At 39.0% G+C, this 23610-nt stretch overlaps 2 pseudogenes; both read left to right on the top strand.

Moving 5' to 3' along the window:
- Window positions 1-870: 870 nt before the first annotated feature.
- Window positions 871-16925, top strand: LOC149195898 (uncharacterized; annotated as a pseudogene).
- Window positions 16926-18495: 1570 nt separating this feature from the next.
- On the top strand, window positions 18496-21259 carry LOC149195897 (uncharacterized; annotated as a pseudogene).
- The last annotated feature ends 2351 nt before the right edge of the window (window positions 21260-23610 follow it).

Genomic DNA, 23610 nt, shown 5'->3' with positions numbered 1-23610 from the left:
GCCCGAAATTGAGAAGTATATGAACCAAATTGAGTGGAAGGAGGACACTTTACAGGAAGTAGAAGAACAACTTTTGACAACATCCACTTCTCAGAATCCTATTCCATAGGAAAAGATAGAGAAAAGGCCAAGGGAATAAGGTTCCCCTTCAGTCATAGAACTCTCAGCCAAAGAATTTAATATTTACAGAAAGAAAACCAAAAAATTCATAAAACAAACTGTCTAAAGGAGGTAGAATTTCCAGTCCCCATTGTCCTAAAGGGTCCTTTTTCTTCAACACAAGTAAGCAGTCCAGCTACAAGGTTTCCTACAACATCATCAGTTTCACAAGGAAATACAGATTCATCTCAAACATCAGAGTTGGTTCATGGAGACAGGGAAAAAAGCATTTTTGACAAATACAAGGATATAAAGCTCAAGAATGATCTCCTCAAAGGCAACACATATAATCAATTCTGGAAACAAACTTCTTCTACTCAAAGTAGACTTTTATCAGCTTTTAACATAGAGAAGGGAAGAATGCAGATGGCTTTCCTTCAGGCTGAAGTCCTCCATCCAAAAACAACAACAAATTACAAGAAGACTTCCTTTGAGTTTGACACAAAGGATATACATCCCATTGACCAGATGGAGATGCATAAACAGACATGGGCAGCTTTTTTCGCACCGCCAGATATCTGGTGTCAAATCGTCGCTCGTTTACCTATTTCTCCGATGATGGAGTTGACCATCTCTGTGGCATCGATTGTACGAGTTCGTGAGGAGATTGATATACTATCTGGACGGCCGATCTAGTGCTTCCCGAAGAGGAGGTCTAGCGAAAAAAACCTAAAAAAAGAACTATCTATCAATCATTTCCCACCTAATACGATGCAGGGAAAACGTAATAATCTCATATATAACGAACGATTGAATGACCTTAGCGATCGTTCGCAAAAAGAAAAGAATCCATCGTCACCGAGTGGATCGCCACCTGAATCGACTAGTGGCATCCCGGCAATCATAGGTCAACTTCCTAAGGGTATATTTGAGATTGATCAATCTCGTTTTTCTGGCGATAACGTGGCTAAATTGGATATGCTCGTAAGTAAACGACATAGCTCAATCTCTCTCATCTGTTGGGAATATGTGGGAAATGTTTCCTTATCCTCTGGCTAGTGAAGGGGGAAAGGGCATCCCGGTTATAGAAACTAATTTCAAGTGCCTATTTAAGTCAAGAGAAAATATAGTTGTATTCCCGCGATGTGTATTTTCCTCTTAATGAACTATACCCTTTACGGCGTTTCTATATAATATAAGAGCCAATCATAGCCGATAGCCGCCGGTAGTCGATCCCAGGTTTCAATGCCCAAGAGTTTATGCAATCGCGATGCCGGTACTCGAATCAGATGTAGATGTCGCTAGTTGATCTCAGGATGCAATGCCTTCTTTTCTGTTTGGGAACCGATGGAGCTTTACAATTGAGGTGCCACAACGAACGATATGCAACAATGAGGTTGGTTAGTTAGGGGCCATTTGTGAGTCATTCCGGAATGTCGTGGGCGTTATTACGTTGTGAGCACGTAGTGAGTTAGCTTACACTATGAGCCATAGCCCATATCACATAGCTGCAGTGTTATATATACGTAGATATAACGGATACTTATCAATTGAAATTCTTCAAATACCATGCTATAGTACAGGCGCCTGGGCGCGTTAGGGGAAGCAGCAGACTCATCATAAATCAAATTGATCAATCACTCCCATCTGGAGACCTAAAGTGTAATTTCAGCTATATTAACTAGGCCATTTCCGGACTTTTCCCTCGTGGCAGGATGTTGTCATTGAGGCTCGACCAAGCAGAGATCCCGTATTAGGGTGTCAGGAGTCCTCCCGTAGTCCGTTCAAATACTATACCGGCATATAGAAGTTGAACTAGGTCCATAAGAGCATAGGTAGGTTCCAATGTCAAGGAGATCAACCAGCGAGGTTAGCCGCCAAGGCAATAAAGTTTAGTTGTCACATATTGACAAAACCTCTCCCTAGCGGTCGAGCCTGCTTGCGCATCCTCTTCATTTACTTAAAGGTCCGGAGGGCTTGCGCTTCTGAGGGCAAGGAGAAATTCTGATGCAAAGGTTCCAAAGGCTGAGTGTCAGGAGGGTCAGTAGTAGGTAGCATAGGTTAAGTTATAGTGTCAGGAAGGTCCAAAGGAGTTTCAAGATCCCACCAAGGTCCCGGAGGGGCTTGCGCTTCCTAGTGCAAGGAAGAAGGTCTAGTAGTTTGAAGTTACCAAGGGTGAGGTCATATGCTGTAGGGCGTAGGTTGTTCCAAAGGCTATTCCCACCCACCCAAAGACATAGTTTTCAAAGGTAGTTTTCAAGGTATATGATTCTGAGGTTCCCAGGACTATTCCGAGTCAGTATGTGGGTGAATTCTTCTTCTTCGCCACACCTCCTAGGACCTTACACTCCATGCAGCCTACGAACGAACCTTACCTTCCCCTTTACCTCCGCTTTCTGTTCAATCCGCTACTGCCAACATCTTACGAGGGGGGGCATTACAACTGCTGAACCTTCTGCCAATCAAAGTTTACCTCCCAATAGAAAGTCCCCCTAAGTGACAGAATAATTAGCTCTCTTATCACCGAGAGGTCGCTAAGCCAATTGTTTTGTATTATAACGTATATAATGCAACCTTAAAAACTGACCTGCCAAGAAAGGCGTTACCGACCAAGCACTGACCCATCTTCCAGCAGAGGCATTGATTGATTGGCATTGATTCACTTGATAACTTCTTCCGAGAAAAGTGATCCCACAACTGACCCATCTTACAAAAGAGGCGTTCCAACCACTGACCCATCTCACGGCCCAATACGAGGACGCATTACGTGCAAGCCGCATTATACCCAGTACGCATTCAGTACGCCCAGGACACGTCACCAAAGGACCACTACGCGTAACAAAGGAGGAGGAGGATTACGCCCTGGACACGTATTGTCGAAGAAGGAAAGACAAGTAAGTGGATCAAATTTGATTGATACTCCGGCGGGACTAAGATGCCGGGGTAGAGAGGTCTTCGAAATGAGTGGGCCTACGAACGGACGAATCCATACTCAACCAATAATGTGTGTGAGGTGCGGGGTCACCAACGAAGAGTGATTTATTCAATTGATGCCACACATAGTTGGAGCTGGGGCGGTTCAACAGACAGACAACAGCCAACATGTTTCAGGGGTGGGGCGGTACAACGGAAGTGAATGATTGATTGATTGAGACTGATTAGTCTTATGATGAGGCTGGCTGGAAGGTGCGGACAGAGGATAAACTTCTTAGTCTTATGAGAGAGGCGCACCGGCAGTGATTTGATTCGATGAAAAAAAGAGTTTTCATCAAACTATTCCTATCTTACAACTCGAATGGATCACCTGAACTTGCGGTAACCCGATCGACAAAGGAGGGGCAGATCAAATAACCCCACCATCCTCAACATCACCTCCAACCAACGATAGGGAGCACATCCCGGCTGATAACCCTACCCGCCCATAGGTTATCCCGCCACCCACCGGCCGGGATGGTGCCTTGAAACTGGGAAACTGACAATCAATACAATACCATACAAGGGGAGCTTAATAGTGCAGTTCACTAGAAAGCCTCGTAGGATAGGAACCGTACCTACCATAAGCTGACTCATCAGGCACAGACACAGAAACAGAATCATCACTCCAAGCCCACAACACGCGAAATCCGGAAGCCGGAAGCCCCACCACGAGCCCGTGATATATTCCACAATAACCAACACTGCAATGAATTATTCCAGATTGTAAGTTTCATTGAATAATATTTAGTCTCAGCTCAAAATTGAAAAGATTTCCTCTCTGGCAAAGGACACCAGGATTAAATCATTATAAGAACTGGTCATTAAGATAGGATATGATCCATAGAATATCAAATCAATAGAAGAAATAATCAAAAAGAAAAATGATGACATTGGAACTCTTAGACATCACTTAAAGCTATGAGCCACATATGACCCACAAACCAAGGAAATAGGAGAGACAGAGGCACAAAAGACGCGTTGAAGCTAATCGTTGAGTAGAATGCTCAAATCAGAGACATGGAATATGAGATGGATAAATTAATCAAAGAAAAGAAACAAAACACACAATTAACTATAGTTCCATTAAACATTGTACCCCTTTCATCCATACCTATAGTAGGAACTTCTACATCAACGACCACTCATGAATAGACTATAGAAGCTACAGGAAAACTGGCAAAATAAATGGAAGGGATGTCTTTACAGGGTGAAGAGATCAAGAGATTGCGAGGACAGATAAATATTTTACAGGAGCAGAAAGCAAAAAGTGAAGCTTCACATCTAGCTGAAGTACAAAAATCTCAGATATTAGCACAGAGGTTGCAACAGTTAGAACAACAACCTTCCATTGGTCATACCTTAGCTCAAGCTAAGGAGAGAATATGGATATATATCCATAACTCCATAAATTAAATTTGGCCTTCTATACAGATTATTTTTTAGAAAAATGAATTAATTCAGAGATCTAAAGAAGCCATTGAGGAGATCCAAAAGCAATTAGATGACAAGCCTAATGATGCCACATACCTCATTAGATTTCTAAATTCCAAAAAAAAGTATGAGTTGGAAGAATTAGGGATAGAAGACAAGACTGAAACAATTTTGGAAGTCAAGAAAGTGTTGACTAAAAGAAACCTTTTGTTGCAGCTGGAAGAGAAGTGTCAAAGTCTGGGAATCAGTGTTCAGATATTCTTCAACAAATTTGAAATGTTGAGTAAGAAAGGGCTTCCAAGCTTGTTTGTGTTAAATGACAAATTGATTCCTCTAGATGATTATAACAAAAAGTTGGTGGATATAACAAGGGACAACTCCAAATTTGTAGGCATAAAAGGCAGCATTACAGGCACATCTTTCCTGGAGACCTTAGAGAATGATTTGAACATCTAGCATGAGGTCAAACATTTGTTTATCATTAAGCCCACATTTACCAAGTACACTGAAGTAGATGAGGTTTACAGAAGATTACTCAAGATGTCTATTCCAAGTGAAGAACGTTGGGATAAATTGTGTGAGTTACTGGAGTAAAAAGATGATTTTAGTTTCAACAAAGGACTAACATTGCCAGATATTCAACAATTCCAGAAAGTTAGGGCTACCTATCTAAGCAGTTTTAATTTCCTATATTTTGTAACAATTAGATAGAATTTGTTTTAGAAGTTCCTAAAATACATCCTGATCAATTTTGACAAGATATTTTGTAAATAAAACTTATAAATACTTATCTTTTTGAAGTATGAAGGGTTGGTTTTTGCATTCCAAAAAATTGATTGTACTCTTTCCATTTGATGGGCTGATCAATATTAAAAAGGAACTTCTTCACATGATTCATGTGTTGGACTATTTGGTGAAGTGCTTCTCTCATTGTCTATGTGTTTATTTGTTTCCATACTTATGCGTTCTTAAATATGAATTATTTTACAGAAAGTTGATGAACAAAATTTGTTGAAAGATACACTCTGATTATGGCTATGGATAATTTAAATGTTTTCTCCTGATATTAAGTTAAAGAATTCTTAACTTCTCTTTTTCTTAATTGAACCTATTTCTTTTCTTCTATTACATTTCATTTAAATCTAACAGATCCAGTTAGTTCAGCTACCTTTCCCTGTGAAACTCCTTTGAAAATCTGAGACAGATCCCTGTTAAGTTTGTAGACTCCATAACCCAATGGAAGTTTCAGGCATTTAATCAACCAAACCAATTAAAACAAATCTCAAACAATCAAACAAACTACTGAACATTCATAACTAACCTGAAATCACAAATACAACAAAGTTAAATTTGATAGAGAGATCCCTCTCTGAGTTTAGGAAGGATAGATGCTTAAATCCAAAGTGGTTTTGTGGTCACCTCTGTGGTTTCTTCCACAACATTGGAAATTACAGAGTGCTAACACAACCAATCTAGTAATAATAAATAGGATTGTTCTCAAAGGTAAATGGACCACAACCATTATCTCGATTTTCCTATCTTTGGTTGGTTGAGATCGAGGTCTACAGTTTGTAATGATATATTCTATGACAATCTCTTCACCCCTTCTCAAACTAGATAATGAGATAGGAGCGCCTCTCCTCAAAAAATCTTTCAATAAATAAGTCTTCCACCTGTATGATGAGCATATGTGCTCCAAGCCCGAAAGCTTGTGCCTGATTTTTCCATGCCCTGACAAGATACTCCAATTGTTCCATCTGTTGTCTCATCCAAGGAAGTCAAAAGAACTTGAGAAGCCCACAGTTTCTTAATTCTTGGATGGTTAAGGGATCATTGGTTGCATCCATGTCTTGGACTTCATATTCTCTTTCTCACCAAATTAAAGCCATTTCGTTCTGATGGATACCTGAAACATGACAAGAAAAATCATTAGAGTAAATCCCATGCAAAAAACTGAGAGAAATTTGAGTGAAAGAAGAAAAACAATTTTTTGAAATGCGCCCAACACACCCTACCAAAGGGAGATAATGCGCTACAACACCCTCCACAGTTCAAATTTTGTTGGCTCAGTAAACCTTTCAACATTGTTGGGGTGCATTGGAGCTATGGTGAAAAATTAAAGCCCTAGGTCACCCAAAACTAGAAAAAATATGCATGAAATGAAAAATCAGAACAGTAAAAAGAAAGAGGAAGGTGAGATCTCCTACCTAGAAGTGACGACACTCGAAATGATCTATCTGATTGGTCACAATCGGTTGCTAAAGATTGGGGGATAATTGCACTTAGAGCTCACTCACCAAGAGGTAAAATGTAAAATGGTAAAAATGAAATTACTTTTTGCCTATTTATGGTCATTTTCATGATTATTTTATTAATATTTTATTATTTTGACCTAAATATGACCTAATTTTACCATGTATTAGATATTTTAATTTTTTGGTGATGTTCTGAGCATGTTAACAATTGTTGAAAGATTTAATGATGTTTGAATTGAAACAAATCATTTTTACCAAAGAGCATATTTTTATCACTTTTTTGGGCCCTGTAAACTCACAAAAAAGGAACACCTCGGAGTCTTCTTTCATGTCTTTTCAGAATCCCTAAATATGAAAGGTTTGTCGAGAAGTTGTATTTTTGAACTTATTAAAGTAAATCAAAATACGTCTACTCAGTATAAGTTTAACCTTTTTTCAGACTGAGATATACTATTTACGAAAAAGGAATACCTTATTCGAACATGGTTAATAGGTTCTCCTAAGTATCATTTTCTGCATTTTTAGACTCAAGAGACTATTTACAAAAAGGAACCTTTGGAGTTTTCTTTTTTGCCTCTTTTTCAAACTCTCTAAACATGAAAAAGGAGTTGATTTAGACCTTCGTTGGACTTGTAAAAGCATCAAACAACGATGGACTTGTCTAACATGATGGGCCAAACCACTTATTCTCAACGTTCATTAAAAATACTCAAAGCGATTCATCTGAAGGATGAACTTACAGATCAAGCATATGTTATCCTCCTCAATCTTGTTAAAAAATAAAGAGGCACTGGCCAGAAATGGTTGGGGAAATTGGGAAAGCATGGTACTCTACCTAATAATGGCACTGAGTCCATCTTGAAAATGACACTATTCCACTCCCTCTCCATGGCTATTGGGTTGGGAAATCTGCTTGTCTTTTTGGTTCATCACACCATATCAAATCCTCCACATTCGGTTTTGGGTCAATGCTTCCAAATCTATTTAGTTTCATCGATATGTTTAAGAGAGTCCCTTCAGTTGATATCTACTACGATACTCTTAATCCTTCACTTCATATCTTTTATTCCTGAACTAGTCCCACATCAACATCATTTTGTCTCAAATCTTGATACCCATTTCATGTCATTGATTGGCGATATATCAAGGCCCTCCTGCGATGGGTCACTTCCTCTCGACATCAACTAATTATCCAATAAGTTGACCTAGAAACTCCCTTTGGTACCTTGGGGATTGCATACATCAATGGAAACTTTCCTCGCTCTCGGCAATAGGTCTTCATCATTGGCCTTAGATCAAAATATTTAGTGTGATGTTTGACTTCATCTCATTCATTCACACCATATGGATTTTACTAAAGTACCTTTAGAGCCATTAACATCATCATTGGTTTCTCTCACATCTATTAACGAATTACATCATTGGTTGGTAATCAGATTGTGTCTACCATGTTTGATGCTATCTCATTTATTCACATGGTTAGACTCATACATTGTTCGATCAAGTGAAAGATATAGAAGACCCTGGATCTAGTTCCATCTATCCGGGCTACACTCTTAGGATTAATACAAGATTATAAAGTATGATGGCTATGATCATATAGATAGTCATCCAAGCACGGTTCCACACTTTATCACCAATGGATGTGAATTCTTGATCATTTAACATGTAATGTTAGCTTATGTGTTGAGCATGGGTATGCCACCCTCAACAAAGATATCATGATTAAAATGTGTTGTAAAAGATGATGATATCAACTAGTTGATCTTGATATGGACTTATCACAAGGTAAAACACTTCAGTCATCAACTACCATTTCAGACATTACACTTTAGGGAGAAATCTGTTATAGGCCATTTTGTCACATCTAGTCAACATGCCTGCAATTCAGATCAATCCACATCCATGAGTTTGTTTTCATCATCCCTTCACAAATCCCTAAGCATGAAATCTACAAAAATTATGATTTTATGGGATTAATTACTCAAAATCATTGTTTTTGGGCCCTTTTGCACCAGCGTTGATCAACACTAGTTTCTCCTTGCTGGGGGTGCAGTGATTCTAGAAATTCAGGAAAATTTAAAATATTTTCAAGGCTTCCTCTTCCAGAAGCTTCCAGGAGTTTTTTTAACCATTTACCTTGGATAAGAATCTCAAGTCCTATCTGATCCTACCTTGGAGACTTCACCTCTTATCCCTTGATCTCATCCTCTCATCATAAGTGGATCTCACGCTCACTATGGTAAATCCTAAAATACCATCCCTCTCCTATAAATTTACTGTCATCCATAGCATTAGGGTTAGATTTTGGATACTAATTATGCTCTCATGTTGTTGCCTTGAATCTAAAGGAGTCATCATCTTCATGCATTAGGGTGATATTGAGGTGTGATTTGTGACGAGGAAGGACAATCCAACTTGGGGAGATCTCTACAAGATAAACTACTATTCTTGGTTGTAAACTCTCTCCTATTTATATTAATACAAAGAGTATCTTTTTTTCCTATATGTTTTTTGTTACATTTACATTCATGTATTTCAATTGAATAGAGTAATTGAATTTTGCTACATAGATATTGTGGGTCCTTAGCTTGTTTTAGTTGTATGTGTAGGTTCTAATTATAGAAAATAGAGCTACAATTGGAGCTTTCAAGCAAGGAGGAAAGTAAAGCTTACGACAAAGTCTAAGTAGGTTTGATTCCCATTCTTCAATTTCTTTAAGGAGAACTCTATATTCTTTGCCTTCTGTTGTTCTAGACTAGTCCACTAGGTCTAGGGAAATTAATTTTGTCCATAATCGTTAATACCTCATAGAAGGGTGAAGGGTCCTTTTTCTTGACTCAGGTTCCCTACAAATTTAAAGATAAGTAGTCCCCTGCACTTGTTTTAAATATCCATGAATTTATATTTCATTCTGGTTGAAATGGCATTGCATCTTTGGATAAAAAGGGAGACTATCAATGGATGAATGTGTGGTTACACCCTTTTTGGGATATGGTACTGATTTTTATGTTAAATATATCTATATGTGCATGATTCCCTGAAAATGAATGATACTGTTAAACGAACTAAGTATGTGCTTTTGAACTGGAAATGAAATAATGTGAATTTCTTGCTGGTGTTGATCATAAAACATATGGTGCAAAAAATGTGCAATTAGCTACATGATAATTAGGATTATGCTATATCACAGAGTTGAAACTTATTCTGAATGAAATGTGAAACTGTGTTGTAAACTTTTTATAAGTATGTAAAACAAATGCATTATGAAATGATACAGGAAGTGTTAGAAGGATCCATAAGGATATGGAATACATTTGGAACAAACTTGGAACGTTTGGCACTATGGCCCTTTTCATTAACATGAAATAATGAAATAAGAGACCACTTTTTTGGCATGGTCTATACATATACATGGATATTCCTTCACCGGGATATAATCCCTTGAAATTGTGAAAAGTGTGTTGAAAGGGTTATTTTCCATTTTTAGTAGAAGGATAGTCGAAATCCATGTAGGAAGTTTTAGTCAGCCTTGCATTATGAGCATCCTAGATGTCTTTTGCTAGCTTCTTAGTGTTGTTGATAGGGTGTCAGACAGTTTTGCATAGTGCCATAAGGTTTCTTGCAATATTGCATTGAAGTTAGAGACCCTTGGCGTGTGGCAAAAGAGGTGAAGCCCTTCAAGGATTCACTACAGGCCCACGACAGATAAGGACTACAACAATGCCTATGCTAGTGCCCCTGGAATGCCCTTATTTGAATGTAGGGAACATCTAAGGGTCGATAACTTGTTGGAGAGGACTTTTACCAAGATCAATAGGGGTATCACTGTAGGGTGCATTAGAAATCCACTTTCGCCATTGCTAGTGTTGAGTCTCAATGTCGACCTCGATGCTTATAGAACCTCTATGATAAAGGCCTAGTTGGATCAACTAGTGAGAAGCGATGGGTAAGGAGCTGAAGCAATTTCCCTCTAGGAAAATCTAAGTCAATCACATCACATAAGGTTGTGCAAGGTTCACATGGTTGGGCCATGTCATAGATTGAAGGAAAGCTTGATTTAGGGCAGGATAGATCATGCTTTGAACTAATAAGAGAGAACTGGGAAACCTTATCCTTAACTAGGCAACATCCTAGTCATGGAGGCTTTACATTGGTGCGAGCCAATTACCTTTAATGCTATTGGAAAAAGTTATTATAACATGGCCTTGAGGTAGAAACTCAGAAGTTTTACCCCAATGGGTTGAGCTAGCTAACTCACACTAGCCTGACGTTCTTGTCATTGGTTAGACGTGGACCTCCTTATCATGTGATATCGTAGCATTAAACCCAGAGTTTGTGGGTGGATGTAAAGAGAAAATTTTGGGAAAGGATGAGCGAGATGACATGGCAGAGCCACCACATGCACCAATTGAAATGAGAAACGTGTGAAGGAGAGGCCCCACCTAGACTACTTGAAAGGAGAAATATGTAGATGCTCCGACATAAAGCATCGGGATGATACAAGAAAAATGACATGTGCCAAAAAAATCTAGTCATTTGGCTAAAAGGATGGACCACTACCTACACAAGCCCAAGCGTTTAGTTCGGAAGGATGACAAGAAGGTGTAGTGGAAGCGCCAGGGTATAAAGGTAGGATGACATCACCTAATGTCACCCTAGAAGTCTCACATTAGAGGAACGTTGGAATGGAAGAGTGTAATGCACTAGGAAAGGCCTTGTAGGATGAGGTAAGGTGGGTGTGTGATAGGGTCCACACTATTTTCGTGGTGTTATTGGTCAGGGACTAGCCCATATATTGAGTTAGCCCGACAAGCTCACCATGGAAGATTAAATTAGGGAGCCAATTTTGAATTTTGAGAGGAGATTAGCGGGATGACATAAGTCATACCACGCTAGTGGAGAGAATATCCAATTGGTGGAGAAGGGGTCTCGCCAGCCAGGTCATCCTGATGCTATGAACCTAAAGATTTAAAGGGGTACAACAAAGGAGGGGATGGGGTGAAGGAAGAGGGTTGACGTGGGATAACATGCAGTGGTAGTAAGAGTGCAAAGGAAAATCAATGGGAAAAGGAGGCCATATTCCCCCACCCATATGTAATCCTAGTGACATGGCCCCAAAGATTGCCAAAGATGCATTCTTAGGAATTCATCAGCATGGAAAGAATAGGATAATGTGTCATTAGAAATTGATCCTAAAGGCATGGGGAGGGCTAGGACGAAGGCATCAATACGTCAAGGTTAATCCATGATCTTCAAATTCAGTTTGTCACAATGAGGGGCTTCAACAAGTAAGTGGAGGAGGTTGATCCCAAATGGCCTAATATCCCAACTAACATGCAGTCCAACGATGGACGACCACATGGCATCTCGATGAGGTTGTAGGGTAAAATATTTGGGAGGAAATATCTTTGAGTTTAGATAGGTTTGAAAAAAGTCAAAAAATTTATACCCCATATTCATAACTACAATTTGTATATTGGGTATGCATAATGACCACCTCCTACTCTAAGTGTTGGGTAAGAGGTGATGTTATAGAGTCGTATCAGAGCATCCAAGTTCAACTCTTAGACTAGATGGGATTCCTTACGAGCTAGTGATGATTTAGCAGAAATTACTAAGTAACTATTTAGGTGTTAAAAGTCAGTCTAAACTATTGATTGATGCCTTTACGGTAACCTTGTGCTAATGTGATATGTTTGGTTGCAAACAAACAACAACTTAGTGAGAGTAGGATCATGGTGATAAATATGTTGTTTATTATTAATTATGCACTCATGATAGGATTGCAATATTAAATGATTGATGCATATGATTTGGAAAATGTTGGAAAACTAACCTGATCATTTTGTCATAGTGGATATTTCCATGGAAGATCCAAGAATGCAAGTTCATGGTTGTTATTGTGTGTTTATTATTTATCATGAAATTTATAACAATGTGTGTGGTTGAAATCACATCACAAGCAGCATAAAACATAAAAAATACAATAATGAGGACTGAAATGACTAGATATAGTTCTAATCAATCACAACATGGAAGTTCTTGGGTCAAATCTAATGAAGAAGAGAGGTTAGTTGACCAAGGGGGATTGAATCACTCTCCATACTAGATGGACACCTTGAGAAGCTTGAGGTCTGAGGTGAGAAGCTTCAAGGTCGATAATGAGAGGCTTCTAAGAGCCCAAGAAATGCAAGTGGAGATTATTGTAGTCATCCTACAATTCCTCTCGAATTGGTAGAGGTGAAGAAAATATAAGATGAGGTCCAGTCATAGAGACAGAAAAATCTTCCATGAATAAGAACAAAACACCAATGGAGAAAATGGTGGTGGGTCCAAAAAAAGGCATAGGTGAGGAAGTGAGGACACTATGCGAGGAGATGTACCTTTGAGGACTCCAAGGGGAGGAACTAGCACACAAGTGCATTATTCTATCAAACCATCTAGTTCTACTACATGGAGGCACCACCACCATTCTCACTATTACCATCATCATTGTTCAGGATACAAAGGAAAGGATCACATGCTTGAGGAGTTTAAGAAAGCCAAGCTGCCTACATTTGATGGGGATATGAAGAAATAAGAGGTTGCAGAAGCTTGGATACTGGGATTGAAGAATTTTTTTCAGAATACATGACTATTATGAGAATATGAAAGCTAGAGTCACCACCTACACCTTAAAACCAAAATCCAACATATGGTGGGAGGACTTGAAGAACGTTAGAGCCATTGTTGAGAAGGAATTGACCTGGGATGAGTTTGAGAAGCTCTTCAGAAAGAAATACTTATCTGAACGTTATTATGATAGTAAGGAAAAATAGTTCTATGAACTCAAAATGGATCAATTAACCAGTGATGAGTATGTCACCAATTTTTTGGAACTATTGAGGTATGTTCCATATCTTAAGGATGAAAAGGCTGAAATTTAGAGATTCATCAATGAGTTTCCTATGGCATTCAAAGATAAAATTGATTTGTTGGAACCCCAAACCCTGAAAGATGCTATCAAGAAGCTATAACATTGGTATGAGAAAGAAAAACACATACCTAATATTAAAGGTAAGTGGAAGGCCAAAAGAAGCTCTGGGCATAATAAGAATTGGCCCAAGAAAATATCAGAAAGGAGAGAAGGTAAGCACCCAACTCATACAAGACAACTCCAACAGAAATATAATGTTTTTGTTAAGAAAAAACATACAAACAAAAAATTCAACACAACCCAAGTTTGAAGTCTAAGAGCCATTCAAATGTTGGACTTATGGTGAGAACCAAAGAAAAAGGTATTGTCCACATCAGCAAAATGTTCAACCAAATATATACAGTGCTCAAGAGGCTTTCACAGTGGGTGAGGTATCTCTAGTATGCTAATAATTTATGCAGTAATGGGCAACCACCAAGTAGATCACCAGGCATCCATAATTGAGATGGAAGTTAAGCTACAAAATCAAATAATTTCTATTTTAATTGATCTGGGTTCTAACTATAGCTATGTCAACGCAAAGCTTGTTGAGAAATGTGCTTTAGGAAAGGAGTTGCATAAATAACCCTTGTTGGTTCATTTGGAAATTGAGATAGTGAAAAGGACCATCCATTGGGTAAGGTCATGTGTATTCGAGCTCAGTTACATGCACACAATAACCTATTTGAATGTATTGTCATTGGATACGTATGGCATATTTTTGGGCATGAATTGGTTGTATTTACATCATACCTGTTAGACTCCATCTTCTCAAGTCCTCTGTCAGAGTCCAATTCACACAGGTGGCTGTCAAAGTCTCTGTTCAATATGCTGGAAACAGCTTTTACAACTTATCAGAAAAGGATCACCGCACATATGCCTCTGCTGGAGCTATTCTTTTAACAGAAAAGACATGGCAATATTTGGAGGAAGGATTAGTTCCATCGACATCCCCGACATCAAGTAACTGGTTAGATTCTGCAGTAAGGTCTTCTTCCAAATCTTGGACAATTTCTGATCGATAACAACAACATTAATATTTGTCAATTGCCTTGTATTTTTCCGGGGGTATGTTCTTCACCAAGCAGATAGGCTGGAGAAAACAAATGTAATTGGAAGACAAAGCAAGGCTGCATCAGAATTGGAGCTGAAAGTTTACGCGTTAGGTAATGCCATGTCTTTCCTAAAGAACATTTTATTGGATATAAATGTCAAAGATGTTCGTGATTTGCAGGTGAAGCTTAGCTGCTCTTCTAAAATTTTGAATCTAGTTTTAGCAACAGAAGTTTTGGAGTTTCAAGAATTAGGAAAACAAGATTCGAATTCAGAAAGAGACCGTAACAATGCCATCTCAGAAGTCTAGTGCTACATTATACTACATCTATCAAATTTTTGATAAATTTGCAGTTGATCCCGCACTATTTAGAGGGAGTATCAGGGATCTTAACTTCCATGTTTTTCTTGAAGAATACTTGAAGAATCTTATTGGGCAGTTAAAGGAAGAAAAGGGAAAAGCCATTACTTGATTGGCTTCAAATACCTCCACACCTCACTTATGCAGATAGTATATCACTAGCAACTTTGTTGTGCTTCGGCTTGTATGATGCTGTCCTAAGTCAGTGGAATGGTAAAATCAAGGTTGTCTCATCAATGGGCAAACAAAGTAGCGGTAAATCATACTTATTAAACCACCTATCTGGCTCCCTTTTCGATGTAGCTGGGGGAAGATGCACTGATGGAGTGTGGATGACAGTTCAAATGGATTGAGAGTGCCCCTTTGACTACTTCAGGGCTGCGAGCACGATGATCAATTTATAAAGTACCTACAGCCAGACGTTGGTGTATATATATATATATATATATATCTAAAAGCCTGGGTCTGTTGCCAATTATAACCCAAGACCAGCAGGTGTGAAGCAGACGTCGAATTGCAGATTAGAAGGGCGATGGATTGTTTTCAGGATTGTAGACCGGAGTTGAGGTGTGCGCTACGCACCGAGGTGGGCGCTACGCACTGAGCCTCACCAGCCAGTGTCAAAATCCACAGGTGCTACGCACTAAGGCGTGTGCTACGCGTTGGGTCCAATGCATTTTATTCATGCTCCACCCAAATACTTTCTGGCACTATTAGTCATTATTGCAATTGGTACATATTCATGCAGCTAAGCGGATTTTGAAGCTATGTGAGTCGAATAAGGGTTTCTATATCAAAGCGGGCCAATCCATGGCATCTGTGCAACATGTGCCCAAAGAATTTACCTCAACACTTTCAACATTACAGGACAAGGCAGTGCCTTGTCACATCAAAACCATAAAGCAAGTATTTGTGGAAAATTTGGCAAGGAGCTCTCTAACATATATGCATCATTTGATGAGAAACCAATTGCTTCGGCTTCCATTGCACAAGTTACATCGCGCAAGATTGGCTGATGGTCGAGAGGTAGCTGTTAAGGTTCAGTATCTTGGTTTACGACAATGGCTGAGAGTAGACATCAGAACAATGACCATTCTTTCACATGCGATATCAAGGATTTTTCCTGATTACCAGTTTGAATGGATCGTGCCAGAATTTGAAAAGACACTTTCTAAGGAACTTGATTTTCTTCAGGAGGCAGAAAATGCAAAAAGAACTGCAGGAAATTTTAAGAAACACAAATTGGTTAAGGTTCCTCATATCTTCTAGGATTTGACCACAAGGCAAGTTCTTACAATGGAATTTATGCATGGCTGCGAGATTGAAAATTCGCATTTTTTGTTGAGATCAGGCCTAAATCCAATAAAGATTGCTCGAACCTTGGTGGAGGTGTTTGCAAAAATGAATATTTGTCCATGGTCATGTGCATGGAGATCCACACCCTGGCAAAATATTAGTTTTTCCATGTTCCAGTAAAAATCATAGCTTTGACCTAGTTCTTTTAGATCATGGTATCTATAGGGAGTTGGATGAAAGATTCAGAGTGGAATTTTGCTAATTATGGAAAGCTCTGATTCTTTTGGATCAACATGAAATGCAACAGATGGGTGAGCGCCCTGGTGTTGGCAAGTATTACCAATATTTTCCTGTAATTTTTACAGGTCGTACTATTGAAAGTAAATCTGGTCTGGGAAAAAATATGCCAATAGAAGAAAGGAAGCATTTTGGCCATGAACGCAAGCGAAATGAAAGGATTTTAGAGATATCGACACCTATCAAAAGCCAAAAATAAACAGAGACATCTGTCACAGCAGAGAAATAGGGTCGATTTGCCTATTTTTGACCTCAGTTAAATCTCCAAGTGGATCTGCGCTCCAATTTGTGTCTTTAAAGTGGCCATCAGAGGATTTTAAGGGGAACGATCTTCTGTTTTTAGAATAAAGAGATGATTCTATCTCTATTTTTGTAACTTCAGGTGAAACAACGCCCTTTTTTTGGGTCGATCTGTTTTCTCCTAGAATAGTTTATTTAATGTATTAAAAATCACTTGTAAAAGGGAGGGGGGGAGAGAGAATTCTAAGAGCGGTGCGTGGAGGAAAATAGAGTTTCATTGTACAGTTTTGACAGGGATTCAATAAAAAAATACAGCTCTGACTCCTGAGATTCCTGTGGTATGATATTTGACATATGTTGCTTCTTTGTCTCATACGTTCCTTGTTATGTTTACTGTTTCATTTCATAATCATTTCTGTTGAATACTTTTAAGTGAGAAAGGAAGAATTCAATTTATTTGCTCTGTCTTGAGGAAGTGTTCATATTTAATGTTTTCTTCTGTTTGACAAGGATCCATCTTCTACGCCCTTGTCGACTTCTCAATAGTCTTGTCATTCCGTTTATCTCAATTTAATTGTTAAATTTCTTGCCTATCTTGCCTCAGGAGATAATCTGTGTTTTTGATTACATTTCCCTGTTCAAGTTGTTTTTTGCCCCATGCAGCCCAGAAAACCCAATAATTCATTAAAACCCCTTTTCATATCTCTTTACTAGCCTAAAATCAGTATTCTTTATCGGTCATCTCAGCCCCTTTGAAAACTTGTCTGCTGAGATAGACCCGGAGAGAGCCCTCTCCTGTCCTCGTAGGGCTAGCTACAAGGCTGAGCTTGGTTTGATGTTGCCTCGAGTTTTGCCTTCCTCAGCCTGAGGCAAATTCGAATGCTAACATAGTGGTGACCATACTGGGGAAGATGGTTTGTTGTTGATGTGACATTCGACTTGTTGATTGTCTTGTCCCAGTACATGAAATCAAATTGCAGATCTGATGCTGATGGTGGACAGCAGTCGGACACTTATGAAGGCTGAAAACATTCACCTGGTGACTCCAACGCGATCCAGACATTCTAGTGCTCGCTGATCCATTTATGCAATGGTAAACCCTGCACTGTGTGAAGCCGTAAAAGATGTTAGAAATTGGTTAGCGGATTTTGAAATTAATGAAGAGTTTTTCAGTGCCTTGCTTCAATGTTTGAAATCTCCAAAGTTCCCTCTTGAAGCTAAAACTAGTGTTTGTGAGTTAGTTGTTGAAAGAGTTGAGAAGGAGATTCAATGTTTAGATGAGCAGATCCATTCATATGATTTCCGAGACCCTAAAACGTTCTTGGAAATCATTCCTCCTTCAAAACAAGAAACAATAGAGTTGCCTACAGATGTTTGCATTAACAGTGTGCAGCTGGAAGTATGTATTGCAGAGTTGGGACAACTAACAGAGTCTGGCTTTCGCGATCCTATTGCAGCATACATGGAAATGTTTTTCAGTTTGACTAATAGATCAAGCCGTCTTTTATATAACCATGCTCATTACGCGCATGAAGGGCTGCCAGCGATTACATCTATGTCCTGGTGGAAGCATTCTCAAGAAGCGTTCTTCTCAGGTTTACGTGAATGGTTGATCTGGAATTTCAGTATTACCTGATCTATTGTTTTTACAGCAAAGTAGGGTAGATTTTGTAAATAAATAAGCAGCCAAAAGGCAGCATTTTGTTCCAGTTTCATTACAGTTTAGCTTGAAGTTTGCTGAGTCAGTTTTTCAGTATTTTCAGTCAGTTTCAATTAATAAATGAGTCAAAATCTTGTGTGGTTGATCAAAATAATGACTCCATCGCCCAATGGATGAAGGCACTGTCTACTCTCCCAAAGCTCTGCGGTTCTTGGCACCTCCAAGAAGCGGCAGCTGCCATCCCCATTGGAGCCAATGTTAGACTCCGTCTTCTCAAGTCCTCTGTCAGAGTCCAATTCAGACAGGTGGCTGTCAAAGTCTCTGTTCAATATGCTGGAAACGGCTTTTACAACTTATCAGAAAAGGATCACCGCACATATGCCTCTGCTGGAGCTATTCTTTTAACAGAAAAGACATGGAAATATTTGGAGGAAGGATTAGTTCCATCGACATCCCCGACATCAAGTAACTGGTTAGATTCTGCAGTAAGGTATTCTTCCAAATCTTGGATGATTTCTAATCGATAACAACAGCATTAATATTTGTCAATCGCCTTGTATTTTTCCGGGGGTATGTTCTTCACCAAGTAGATAGGCTGGAGAAAACAAATGTAATTGGAAGACAAAGCAAGGCTGCATCAGAATTGGAGCTGAAAGTTTACGCGTTAGGTAATGCCATGTCTTTCCTAAAGAACATTTTATTGGATGTAAATGTCAAAGATGTTCGTGATTTGCAGGTGAAGCTTAGATGCTCTTCTAAAATTTTGAATCTAGTTTTAGCGACAGAAGTTTTGGAGTTTCAAGAATTAGGAAAACAAGATTCGAATTCAGAAAGATACCGTAACAATGCCATCTCAGAAGTCTAGTGCTACATTATACTACATCTATCACATTTTTAATAAATTTGCAGTAGATCCCGCACTATTTAGAGGGAGTATCAGGGACCTTAAATTTCATGTTTTGCTTGAAGAATACTTGAAGAATCTTATTGGGCAGTTAAAGGAAGAAAAGGGAAAAGCCATTGCTTGATGGGCTTCAAATACCTCCACACCTCACTTATGCAGATGGTATATCACTAGCAACTTTGTTGTGCTTCGGCTTGTATGATGCTGTCCTGAGTCAGTGGAATGGTAAAATCAAGGTTGTCTCATCAATGGGCAAACAAAGTAGTGGTAAATCATACTTATTAAACCACCTATCTGGCTCCCTTTTCAATGTAGTTGGGGGAAGATGCACTGATGGAGTGTGGATGACAGTTCGAATGGATTCAGAGTGCCCCTTTGACTACTTCAGGGCTGCAAGCACGATGATCAATTTATAAAGTACCTACAGCCAGACGTTGGTGTATATATATATATCTGAAAGACTGGGCCTGTTGCCAATTATAACCCAAGACCAGCAGGTGTGAAGCAAACGTCGAATTGCAGATTAGAAGGGCGATGGATTGTTTTCAGGACTGTAGACCGGAGTTGAGGTGTGCGCTACGCACCGAGGTGGGTGCTACGCACTGAGCCTCACCAGCCAGTGTCAAAATCCACAGGCTACGCACTAAGGCCTGCGCTACGCGTTGGGTCCAATGCATTTTATTCATGCTCCACCCAAATACTTTCTGGCACTATTAGTCATTATTGCAATTGGTAAATCTTCGTGCAGCTAAGCGGATTTTGAAGCTATGTGATTCGAATAAGGGTTTCTATATCAAAGCGGGCCAATTCATGGCATCTGTGCAACATGTGCCCAAAGAATTTACCTCAACACTTTCAACATTACAGGACAAGGCAGTGCCTTGTCACATCAAAACCATAAAGCAAGTATTTGTGGAAAATTTTGGCAAGGAGCTCTCTAACATATATGCATCATTTGATGAGCAACCAATTGCTTCGGCTTCCATTGCACAAGTTACATCGCGCAAGATTGGCTGATGGTCGAGAGGTAGCTGTTAAGGTTCAGTATCTTGGTTTACGACAGCGGCTGAGAGTAGACATCAGAATAATGACCATTCTTTCACTTGCGATATCATGGATTTTTCCTGATTACCAGTTCGAATGGATCGTGCCAGAATTTGAAAAGACACCTTCTAAGGAACTTGATTTTCTTCAGGAGGCAGAAAATGCAGAAAGAACTGCAGGAAATTTTAAGAAACACAAATCGGTTAAGGTTCCTCATATCTTCTGGGATTTGACCACAAGGCAAGTGCTTACAATGGAATTTATGCATGTCTGCGAGATTGATGATTCACATTATTTGTTTAGATCAGGCCTAAATCTAATAGAGATTGCTCGAACCTTGGTGGAGGTGTTTGCAGAAATGAATATTTGTCCATGGTCATGTGCATGGAGATCCACACCCTGGCAAAATATTAGTTTTTCCAGTAAAAATCATAGCTTTGACCTAGTTCTTTTAGATCATGGTATCTATAGGGAGTTGGATGAAAGATTCAGAGTGGAATTTTGCTAATTATGGAAAGCTCTGATTCTTTTGGATCAACATGAAATGCAACATATGGGTGAGCGCCCTGGTGTTGGCAAGTATTACCAATATTTGCCTGTAATTTTTACAGGTCGTACTATTGATAGTAAATCTGGTCTGGGAAAAGGTATGCCAATAGAAGAAAGGAAGCATTTTTGGCCATGAATGCAAGCGAAATGAAACGCTTTTAGAGATATCGACACCTATCAAAAGCCAAAAATAAACAGAGACATCTGTCACAGCAGAGAAATAGGGTCGATTTGCCTATTTTTGACCTCAGTTAAATCTCCAAGTGGATCTGCGCTCCAATTTGTGTCTTTAAAGTGGCCATCAAAGGATTTTAAGGGGAACGATCTTCTGTTTTTAGAATAAAGAGATGATTCTCTCTCTATTTTTGTAACTTCAAGTGAAATAGCACCCTTTTTTTGGGTCGATCTGTTTTCTCCTAGAATAGTTTATTTAATGTATTAAAAATCACTTGTAAAAGGGAGGGGGGGAGAGAGAATTCTAAAAGCGGTGCGTGGAGGAAAATAGAGTTTCATTGTACAATTTTGATAGGGATTCAATAAAAAAAATACAGCTCTGACTCCTGAGATTCCTGTGGTATGACATTTGACATATGTTGCTTCTCTGTCTCATACGTTCCTTGTTATGTTTACTGTTTCATTTCATAATCATTTCTGTTGAATACTTTTAAGTGAGAAAGGCAGAATTCAATTTATTTGCTCTGTCTTGAGGAAGTGTTCATATTTAATGTTTTCTTCTGTTTGACAAGGATCCATCTTCTATGCCCTTGTCGACTTCTCAGCAGTCTTGCCATTCCGTTTATCTCAATTTAATTGTTAAATTTCTTGCCTATCTTGCCTCAGGAGATAATCTGTGTTTTTGATTACATTTCCCTGTTCAAGTTGTTCTTTGCCCCATGCAGCCCAGAAAACCCAATCATTCATTAAAACCCCTTTTCATATCTCTTTACTAGCCTAAAATCAGTATTCTTTATCGGTCATCTCAGCCCCTTTGAAAACTTGTCTGTCGAGATAGACCCAGAGAGAGCCCTCTCCTATCCTCGTAGGGCTAGCTACGAGGCTGAGCTTGGTTTGATGTTTCCTCGAGTTTTGCCTTCCTCAGCCTGAGGCAAATTTGAACGCTAACAATACCAAGGTATATTTCTACAAAAAATAAATTGAACGCTTGGATGAGCAAGGAGAAAAAAGAGTGTTGTAGGGAAGGAAAAATCCCATTTTAGTAAGGTGGATCACTGCTGTGCAGGCCAAATGCAGCAACAAAAAAGGATGCATGCTATTTGTAGTGAAATTTTCTAAGGACAAGAAAGATGATATAGAACTAGAAGATGAGGAAGTTGAACCGCTACAAAGGTACCCTGTTTTGCAATAATACGCATATGTCTTCCCAGTGGAGGTTCGTGGATTACCACCTCACAAAAATATATATTTCTCTATTGATCTCATACTTGGAGCATCACTAACATCCAAGGCACCATATAGGATGAGAACCCCATAGATGCTTGAGCTGAAATTGCAGCCACAGGAAATGATTGACAAGGGCTACATAAGGCTAAGTGTGTCCCTATTCGGTCCTTCATTTTGGGAACAAATTTTGACACATTTTGACCAAGCCTTGCACAAGAAACCATCAAGGGAAAGAGAGAAAAATTTCCAAGATCTTTCAAAAGCTTAAGTTGGAAAGCGAAAAGTATGGGAAAATGTGAGCGTAGTGGTATTCACAGAGGCCACTGAGGAGAGATGGAGGAGTTGCAGTCAAGTCACGAAATCCGCCAAAGTGGAAAGTGCATAGCATTCAAGGGAAATATGGGTAGCTAAAGTGAGTGAAGCTTATAAAATCCAAAGGAGAAGGAAACAAAGAGGAGAAGCTAAGTCTCATATGTCGGGATGTTGTTGCTGAGTCTATTGGAACTAGTTTTGTTCTTAGTTTTTCTCTCTCTGAGCCACATTGTATGATGATTCTTTTGATTTTACCTGAAGGGCCACAATGTTGAGATGTAATGATGTCTTATGTTTAATTGAAAGAAGTTATGGGACTATTCTATGCTTTTGGCTATGTTGGTTTTCATGGCCCTCTTTAAAATTTTCTTATGCATGAATGTGATTGTTATCTATATCTTTGTATGTGTTGCAAGTTATACTTTGCACTAATTTCATGTCTGATAATGTAATTTCCTCTAACAGATGTGGATGAAAGTCATTGTAAAACCCTCCTTGATGTATTGTTTTAGTCCCTTTCCTAGTAAGGTCTCAACATGCCTCAAGTGAGATGCCTTAATTCTTCTGAGTAAGGTGAAAATGTCGACTTTGAGCTAGACTACAATGAACTCTTTTTTGGCCCATACGTCTAAACCCAAGGTCTATATCTTTCATAATTTTTCGCGAACAAATGGTTTTGTTTTCAAGACCTGAAATTTATTAAAGGGACGTAGAACATGGTTTCAAGGATTTTTAAGAAGGATCTTCAGGATTGGTGGCATGAGTAGATGGAGC

This window comes from Pinus tabuliformis, chromosome 2_2 (genome assembly GCF_031772625.1).
Source record: "Pinus tabuliformis cultivar Carrire ecotype Pingquan chromosome 2_2, CPIR1, whole genome shotgun sequence".
Taxonomy (NCBI): Eukaryota; Viridiplantae; Streptophyta; class Pinopsida; order Pinales; family Pinaceae; genus Pinus; species Pinus tabuliformis.
Note: the sequence above shows the minus strand (reverse complement) of the source record. Positions and strands in the feature narration are given on the sequence as shown.